The following is an 11,040-nucleotide window of genomic DNA, read 5'->3' as shown; positions in this document are numbered from 1 at the left end:
ACCTTCTCGACAAGTGACATGTTATCAACGAAAAGAAAAATAAACTAAAATAAATGCAAAAACAAATAAGGAATAATCAAATAAACTAAAATAATTGAAAACCGTTCCTCAACAATGGCGCCAAAAACTTGATGTGTATTTTAATACACTAGTTTTTGATTTATAGTTCCTAGTCTATCACATCTAGGCACACCTTATAGTATAGTTTTGATAAGAAAGGGTGTAGAACTCAAGGGGAACAATAGTGAATTAACATTAGAATATTTGGTTATATGTTATACTAATAAAAGAAAGCAGTAAAATGGGGTTTTGATTATGAAAGCTTAATTAAATCAACAGCTAAACTAACTAGATAAACTAACTAGATAAACTGAGTGGATACGAATCACTTTAGGTACTTTGGTTTAGATTAGATTACATCTCAAAATTATGGTTAAATTGGTTAATAGTGCAATTGATTTATTAGTTGGTTACCAAATTCTAATGTGACTAGGTATCTTGATCGGATTTCCTAGTACTAATAATTAATGAACAACTAACACGATTACCATGTAATTAGTGAACACATAATTAATTTATTGTAAATTCGGAATATGAAATAAATGATCTAGTGATTTTTCATCAATGGTCATGACAACCAATCGAAGCATAGCATGGATAACTAATACTCTCTAACACAGTCAAAGTCAACAATTCATATCACCTAACCTTAGGATTTGATCAATCTCTAGTCCTAACAGTTTATAATCATAAAACAGTTAAGATTCTAGTCAATGTAATCATATTGATCATTTAAACTACACATAACTCAGCAATAGGTAATAAAAATCATAACTTAAACATGATAGGTGATGCGATCAATCATACAAAATTAATAACCAAACTAATAAAATCCGAATTATTGAATTCAACGCATAATATCGAGGTTCATCTACTCCAAATGAAAGAAAAAAGTTTTAACACCCTAATTCAGAAAGTAAAAATAGAAGGAACACAATTGGAATACTAATTATGATCAGAAAAGCAAACCGAAAGATTCCCATCGTGAATCCGCTCTCGAATCCTTCAGATCTTCGTTCCATATAAGCTTAACGACCCTCCAACCGCCTTCTAGACTCTCAAAATCGCAACTTGGGGGTTTATAATCGCATAAATCGAACTAGGTTGTAAGATATATCATTACATTTAATTTCAGCTTTATTTATAGGTTTCAGTGTCACCACGACGTGGTGAAAGTCTTGCCACATCATGGCAACTAAAATTCGTAACGTACTCAAATGCGTATACCTAGATGGATTTTTTCACGAATTTTTGATCCACCACGTCTTGGTAATTCCTTTTCCACGGAGTGGGAACTGGACTTCGTATTTGGCTCAAACATGAAAGTCGTCCGAAATTTTGTCTAGTTTTAGAACATCTTGAATCTTCTTCGTCGAAGTTACGAGTTGTTAGATATGGCCAAAATACTGAAGAGAGGTCAATATGTCCATCAACATCCTTTTTGCGTCTTTTTCAGCTTTGTTCTCTTACTTTTGCATCCCAGCTCTGATTTTAACTATAAGTTAACATTTCAAAGTATAATAAGTATCATATATTTTAAAATATAACATTTTTACTCAAATATATTATGATAATGACCTAAAATACATAGTTAAATAAGGCCATATAAAACACATAAAACTATAATCCATCCCTAAACACATTTTATCCATAAATTTGATGAGATTTAGGTAAAACAAATAAACTTAAAACCCTTAAGTTCACATGCAACTTAAAGGATCTATGTTTTCAATATTGAACCTATAACTACGAATATCAAATAAGAAACCCTAAGAACCCTAGGTAATTTTCGAAAATCATAAATTAGGGTGTAGGATTACATACCCTAATTGTTATTGTAGTGAATAACAATGATTCTTCAAAAGTAGATCTCTTGGAAGCAAACACCACAAGTGTCGTGCCTTTAATGGAATCACACCCACACTAACAAGAAGATGACTTAAGAGGGAGGATAGGGGAGGCTTGAAATTTTGGCTACCTCTCTATGGAATAGAGTGGCCAAAATTTGGAGGCCTTAGGGTCCTTTATATAGTGGTACAAGGAAGCCCTAGATAACCTTAATTGGAATATAATAATAATATTTCAAATTAGTAATTATCCAACTCCTTATTTATCCACATGGGATATTCTAGAAACCCTAGAATATCCCCTCTAACACCGTCCACCACATTTGTGGAAGGTTCTGGAGCCTTTTGTTCAACTATTGAACAATTTCACTTTAGACCATGAACTTTTAATTAATTCTATTAACCCTAAAATTAATTCTGATTAATTATTAATTAAATAATATTATTTCTAATTAATATATTATTTTCATAATACATTAATAAACTTTTTATATTAATTCATTAATCACATAATAAATTAATCTCTCTCTCTCGAAAATTCATATTGTCTAATTGCTAGGTTTGAGGGCAATCCAAAAGGATTGTGCTACTATTAATTCAAGTATATACCAATTATAGTTATGGGCTTAGACACCTAATCCAACAGTCTCCCACTTGGATAAGTCTGTAACTATAACTTCCAGTATAACTTCTGAATCGATAAGCAAATTGTAGCTTCCAAAAGTCGCTGCCAAACTCTGACCCAGTCAGTTACGCGTCCTAAGGTAAGTGATCATACAATCCTCCATTCTAAAAGATATCATTCGGACATGAGACATGGAATAGAATGAATCTCATTATCCAAGACTTTGTTTCCTGATTTCTGATTTGTGATGACATAGGACTTCTTATTGAACACATCAATTGAGTCATGGTTGGGCCCAACACTATAAATCATCACCAAATCACCGAAGGGCCCAAAGATATCGCTTTTCCGGTTAGGCAAAAGGAACGAATAAACTTTGACTCATATGCTTGCATCCTTTACTCATCAAATCATGCATGGCAATACGTTTTATAACATCAAGTTACTGATGCGTTTACGCATTACCAATGTACAAACGACTTGTAAATTACAACTCATTTGTCTCTATTTCAAGATCATAAGATATTATCGTCTCATAATTACTCGTGATAGATTCCATGAAGCAATTCTCTGAGCGTGGGTTTATCCAATACTTAAATCTCTATTTCTGAGTACTCATGACATTGCAGCAACACTATTGCTATGTCTAATACCCTTAGACAATCTATAATCCAGTTCATGACAGTCTTAATTCACTACTTACTTCCAAAAGTATGACTGAATGTGGAATTTGAATAATCATATTATTCGGGAAGTAAAACATGCAAAATGAAACACAATTGACAAAAGGCAGTAAACAAACTCGAAAATAATTATTTATTATTTAATCACCAAAGGTCAATTACATTTACTTTGTTACAAGTTTCAAACTAACTATCTAACTACTAAAACTAATATCATCTCTCAGACCAATGTTCCTAGCATGTTGACTATGCTTGACCTTATTCAGATCCTTAGTAAAAGGATCTGCATGATTCTCTTCTGATGATACCCTCTTCACGATGAGATGACCTTCTTCTACCCTATGTCTGATGTAATGGTACTTTCTGTCAATATGTCTAGACTTTCCATGATCTCTTGGTTCCTTATTCAAGGAAACCACTCCTTCATTATCACATAAAAGTTCCATTAGCTCCTTCATCTTGCACGCCATGAGGGACTTGACCACTTCGTACTTTTCTTGACGAGCTCACTTATGGTACTTTTCCATAAGGTCCTTGTTCATCTCGTAGGGCCAATAATCCTCATAAAACCTTTGCAGCTCAGGGGTCATGGTGTCTACCATGATGCAAGCAACTTTTGTTGCATCATCATAGTGCTTTTGGTAGGAGGCGTATTCTTCAGGAGTAGCTTTGCCTTCTTCGACTTCAATGAGTTCCTTTTCGAGAACATACTCTTTATTCTCAAATCGAAGAGCCATATTAATGTTTCACATCCAGTCATTATAATTGGAACCATCCAATATGACTTTGGAGCAGATAGAGAGCAAGGAGAAGTTATGGTGGTTAGAGGAGGAGGAAGCAGAAGCATCAGTTGGAGTAGACATCTATAAAAGCTAGGTAGTTTTAGTTAGATAAGAATAATCCTTAATATAGAAACCCAAAATAAAATATTAAGGTTAGGATCCAACTATATAATTCACAACTTAGAAAAAGGATGTCATAATCTAATTGTAAATTTTATAAAGGTATGTAAATGACGATTTACCAATTCCACTAATAGTAAACGAAATTTAGTTAAGTGAAATTCCTAGGTATTTTGAGATTCGTTGAAACTATTCAATGGCATGTTTAATCTCATATTATGCTCTTCTATTTGTGACTATGATACCAAAGATCACAAACAAGATGTGAATAACCATGCAAATGTGCTTGAAAACCACATTGTCATTTATCATCCCAATTGATGTGTTGTTAAACCACACACGCTCCATCAACAATAATAATTTATGAGATACCCATTACAACTCTTTATTAGTCCCTATTAGTGTGTTGGTTAACCACACACGCTCCATTAAGGACTTATAAAGTGTAATGTGCAATTTCATGGATTAGCATACTAATTCACATTTTTCCTGAAGTAACTAGATTTGGGATTTTAATAAAAGAAGGTTCTAGTACTTTTTAATATCATTATACTTTTAAAGAGAATTAATTTCCTATCAAGTCCGTTCTGCTAACGACCCTCCACCAATCAAGGAAGCGGTGGATGAGAGTGGACACCCATTCAACTACCATTTTATGGGCAGTTTCCTTATACCCCCCCCCCCCTTATAGACCAGCTTCGTGAATGAGGCATACTAGCGACTTGACTGATTTAGTCTTATACATAATATATATATATATATATATATATATATATATATATAAACAATTAATAATAATATATATAAGGTGTATTTTAAACTTTTCAAAATACTAAGTTTATTCTATCTAAATTTCGAAATTAATAAACAATTAATTTAAATTCAAAAATAAACCAAATGATTTAATATTTATCTATAAATTAAATCAATTAAGGATCAACTAATTAAATTAATCACATAATTTAATCCTAATCCTAACCCTCTAAAATTTTGAAAATTATGGGTGTAGGATTTATCCAATTTTATAATTGTCCCTTTTAATCAAATTAAACTAACAATTATTAAAAATTAGGAAACCCTAACCATATAGCAATTTTCGAAACTTTTTAAGGAAGGTTAGGGTTTCAAAACTCTAACCCTAATTTCAAAATTCAAGGGATGGGCTAGGGTTTTGAAAAAACCCTAACGCTAGTCGAAATTCTTAGCTTTTTAGGGTTTAATTTCTATAAAACCTAATGGATCAAATTAAACAATTATATCAAATTCAATTGAAAACAAACCAAAACGCTCTGATACCACTGATGGGATTTAGGTAAAACAAATAAACTTAAAACCCTTAAGTTCACATGCAACCCAAAGGATCTATGTTTTCAATATTGAACCTATAACTACGAACATCAAATAAGAAACCCTAAGAACCCTAGGTAATTTTCGAAAATCATAAATTAGGTTTTAAGATTACATACCTTAATTGTTATTGTAGTAAATAATAATGATTCTTCAAAAGTATATCTCTTTGAAGCAAGCACCACAAGTGTCGTGCCTCTAATGGAATCACACCCAAGCTAGCAAGAAGATAACTTAAGAGGGAGGAAAGGGGAGGCTTGAAATTTTAGATATCTCTCTATGAAATAGAGTGGCCAAAATTTGGAGGCCTTAGGGTCCTTTATATAGTGGTACAAAGAAGCTCTAGATAACCCTAATTGGAATATAATAATAATATTTTAAATTTTTAATTATCAAACTCCTTATTTATCCACATGGGATATTCTAGAAACCCTAGAATATCCCCTCCAAAACCGTCCACCACCTTTGTGGAAGGTTCTGGAGCCTTTTTTTCAACTATTGAACAATTACACTTTAGACCCTACACTTTTAATTAATTATATTAACCACAAAATTAATTTCGAGTAATTATTAATTAAATAATATTATTTCTAATTAATATATTATTTTCATATACATTAATGAACTTTATTTATTTATTTATTAATCACATAATAAATTAATCTTTCTCTCTCTAAAAGTCATATTATCTAATTGCTAGGTTTGAGGACAATCCAAAAGGACTGTGCTACTATCAATTCAAGTATATACCAATTATAGTTATGGGCTTAGACACATAATGCAACAAAATTTATAGATAATTTCGTGGTTGCTAGATAAATTGGTTGATATACTATTATTGGAATTGAAAATTGAAATCAAAAGCATAAAGAGGGAACAACGAAACTACTCGATTGGAATTGAAGTTAAAACTTAAAATAAACTATCAAAAACTTCTCCAAATTGATTTTCCTATTTAAATTAAAGATCTCACATCATATCCCTTATCTGATTCGTTCAAATTGAAGAGAAGAAACTAGACTAGGGATTAAATCTCTTAAAATATTCCTCATGCATAAGACTAGTCCCTCTAATTTCTAATTTTTAATGTTTGTTCCAAAATGACACCAAAGTGCCACTTCTAACTTAACAACTATATCTTTGACCCTAATATGTTAATATCTTCACAAGCTAGGTCTAAAACCTAGTTAACTAAGTTAAGTCACTCAAAGTCATGCCTTAATTTTCATAATTGGCAAATTGGCCCTTTAACATTTTTTTAAACTCCAAGATGACTTTGTAATACACAAGTCTCGTATCTTCTATTTCAACCATAGATGTTAAAATTCTTACAAACTAAGTCTACATTAGAAAGTTTAATGTTTTGAAAATTTTATATCTTTTGCATATTTAGATCGAGAAATAAAAATTTCTCATTAAAATTCCCACCTTCCTCATCTTTAGAAAGTTTAATGGTTGTTATCATTAAAATATAAACTAGGGTTTTTGGCACTGTAGCACAACAAAGTTTGACGAATTTACACATTTAGTCACTAAAGTATTTTTTGTGTTCATTTGGTCCTTAACGTTAGGAAATACCAACTAATTAAGGGTTTGGGGGAAATTGTATCCGGTTTACAGGTGACATGCTGACATGGCTTGACATTCCCGGGTTTGTTTTTGGCACTGCACAACAAAGTTTGGCGAATTTACACATTTAGTCACTCAAATAACTGGCTGTTCCTGTATCAGGTCATATAATGGTGTAATTGATAAGTAAAATTCAACTTTAATGGTCTATTAGGCACAAAAATACTTTAGTGACTAAATGTATAAATTCGCCAAATTTTATTGTCTTATAGTGCCAAAAACCATATAAACTACTATAACATTTTCAAAACCGAGTTTTTATAATATATCTTTTGCATACTTAGATTGAGAAATAAAAGTTTCATTTCTACATGTTTTATTTTAAATCAAAGAAAACAAATAGATCATCACCCATCATGCTAATTTCACACCAAATTTCATTTCAGAAGTAAAATATTATATAAGTAATCAATTGTTGATCCAAAAGCTACGTCTCAGAACTTGCTTTAAACCGTAAATTGATTTGTTTAATTTTTAAACCTTAGATTGAAAATTCAACATTTTCCAAACTTGAATGTTGATAAATAATTTTTTTTCTCAATAACACCATTTAAAACGCACAATAAATGATTAAACAAACATATTGAAAAACAATAACAAACATTTTAATTTAGGGCATGTTTTGTAAAACTACATAGTAGTTAGAAGCTATAGCTTTTGCTTGTGCAAAAGTTGTAACGACCCAAAAATCAGGGGTAAAAATTTCATTTTTGGTTACAGCTAAAACATTGATACCATTTATTTCAAACATGCCAAATTCTCATTAAGTAAAACATTTATCAGAGTTCATCCCAAAATCAATCATTGCGGAAATCATAGGTGTGTGCACTGCGATCAATCTGAGCCCTTCATTTCCAAATTGATGAAACATGAAACCAAAACTATAAACCGTAAGCACAAAGCTTAGTGAGTCCCCCAGAGCATACCCCACACACACAATCCACATAACATATATCATGTTAGCTATAAAAGCTACATGTATCACATTTCCTGCTAGCTATAGAAGCTACATATAACACATAAGCCATGCATACCAAAAACCTGTAAGGATGTCGTGGGCTCCCCCCAGGGTCTTACACCATTGTGTCATGGGCTACCCCACATGGTCTTAACCTAGGAATGCTATGGGCTACCCCACATGGTCTTATATCCAATGCCACAGGCTCCCCCCGAGGTCTTCCATGCAAGTATCACAAAGACAACTAGCATAACACATATCACATAAACATATCATATATCACAGAAATAACTACACATAACACAAATAACCTGTAAGGATGCCATGGGCTCCCCCCAGAGTCTTACATCATTGTGCCATAGGCTACCCCACATGGTCTTTACATAGGAATGCCATGGGCTACCCCACATGGTCTTATATCCAATGCCACGGGCTCCCCCCCGGGGTCTTCCATGTAATAACACATAATCACATAGCATATCAAATCACAGATGGCTAACACATAAACCATAATCACATAATGGGCTGGCCTTGGTGCCTTAGACCCATTGGTATGGTGAGAAGACTCACCTCGAATGTAGAAGCTTCCTGAAGAATTCCTTAGCTGCTGCCCCGCCAGCCTCCCGAGCTGCCACTACCAATCAATATACCCAATTAGCAATTGGGTCCCATACCAATCAATATACCCAATTAGCAATTGGGTCCCATACCATAATCCTTAATACTTTATCCAACAAGTCCAAATTACAGATCTGAGCTATACTTAACATCTAAACCCATAAAGTCACTGACTTGGTGACTTTGCATGCCCCAAACAAACCCAAACTCCAAAAATGGCATTCTACTTCCATAAAAGTGACCCTAACTCAAGCATGAACCCATTAAGACCATCAAGATGGCAACTTTCTGCCTTAGGGACTCAAATAGCATCAAGGGTGGCAACCCCAAGCCTAAAAACGGATTTGGAACCATAAAGCCCCATTCTTGGGACCAAAAAGATCCAAAAACTCAACATAATAGATCTAAGCATTCAATGGTCAAGTTCAGAGCTTTATACCTTCATTAAGCTGAGAATGAGTCCTAAAAGCCTGATCCATAAGCTCCTTCTTGATTCCCATCCTTACATCAAACTCCAACTTCTTGGAAATGGGTTAAACACCCCAAAAATGGACTCCATAAGCTCAAAATGCCACCATGGATGATATATGTCAATTTCTAATGTTTAGAGGGGTGGAGGCTGAAGATGTTAGGGTTTGGTTATGAGATAAGGGGTTTAAATAGGGTCCAAGACCCTAAAATAGGGTTCTGATCTGACGGGATTACGCCCAGCGTAATTCTGGTACGCCCAGCGTACTCCAGAGAACCTTCACGACCACTCCTGGTCATTACGCCCAGCGTAACCCAAGGTACGCCCAACGTACTCCCTTTTCCCCTAGTACGCCCAGCGTACTCCTTGTGTACGCCCAGCGTACTCGGCTAAGCCTGAAACTACTAAACTTCTGAAAGCCATAACTTCTTCGTTATAAATCCGTTTTCAACGATCCTTATATCCACGGAAAGGTAACGAGAAGCTCTACACATCTATCAACTCATATATTACTTTAGACCTTACGAACAAAAATCCATTATCCACAAAAGCCCGAACTGACACGTCACCGAAATACCCCTAAGCTTCAAAACACAACCCGAATACCCGAAACACTTCTAATACATCACCCGCACCCAAATGGACCTAGATCTTACCTTCTCTAGAGCCATACTTCTTATGAAGGCCAACCTTCGGCCCACAGCCTCAGACTAGAAGTCAATTCGGAACAGAGCGTTACAAAAGTATTCGATAAAATAACTGTTAACTTTTAAAGGTGTAAATTATATAAAAACCAAAAGTTAAAAGTTACCAAAAACTATTTAAAATAACTTATAAGTTTTTTTTGTTTAAAATAAAAGATAACAACTCCTACTATAACACAATATATATAGAGTTTGTTCCAAAGGTCAAGGTTCGAATGTGGATGACATCTATTGTGCAGACGTGTGTGGACAATGCTATTCTAAGAGAATATCTAAGGGGTCGTTTGATAGTTGCTAAATGAGTTAGAATTAACTGGGTTAAAAGCTGAGTGGATTAGAAGTTCTGATTGAGTCAACTTGTGACTGAAGTTTGCTATTTGATTTGCATCTGAATGACTATATTATCCTCAAAAAATATTTTTATAATAACTCAAGAATCAAAATTTCTTTATTTTATATCACTAACCTTCATCATTTGAGTTCATTACAGTTTTCCAAATGATTCACAAGTAATATATAATCCCAAAAAGATAACACATGAAATTCCAAATGATTCACAAGTAATATATAATCTACATTGTTTCATTTAACTCATCTCTCCATTCCTTATAACAAACACAAAAAATATGAATTTGATAATGTCAATATGATATTCCAGTAACGTTGTTACTGGTACATGATGAAATATCAAAAACATAACACAAATTGATTATTATTTATTAATAGTGATACCACAATAATTATCCATTAACTAGTTATCAAATACAAAATGTTCCAATTGAATACCCAGAAACGAAAACACTTGTCCTAAGTCGAAACCCCAAGTCGAAACAAAAGATAATGACATCGACAACCTTCTTGAATCTCTAAACTAAAACTATAGATTTAGAGAAAGAAACAGTGAATTGAATTACAATTTTTAGGAAGTTGAAAATAAGCAAAATTGAAATGGATTTCATTGAAAATAAGAAAAAATGAAATTGCAAACAATCAAACCTCAATTTTATGAAATCGATTAAAGAGGAAGAGGTGAACGACGTTGGAGAGGACGATGGTGGATGAGGTGTCCAACGATCGATTGCATGAGAACCGGTGGTGGTGGAAGGAGAAGTTATGCGTTGGTTTGAAGGAGAACCAAGGTTCGACATACGAACTACGAAGAAGGAAGCATGGAAAAGGGTATATATGAGAACGACGC

Source organism: Lactuca virosa, chromosome 4 (genome assembly GCF_052849685.1).
Source record: "Lactuca virosa cultivar CGN04683 chromosome 4, Lactuca_virosa_CGN04683_v6, whole genome shotgun sequence".
Lineage (NCBI taxonomy): Eukaryota > Viridiplantae > Streptophyta > Magnoliopsida > Asterales > Asteraceae > Lactuca > Lactuca virosa.
Note: the sequence above shows the minus strand (reverse complement) of the source record.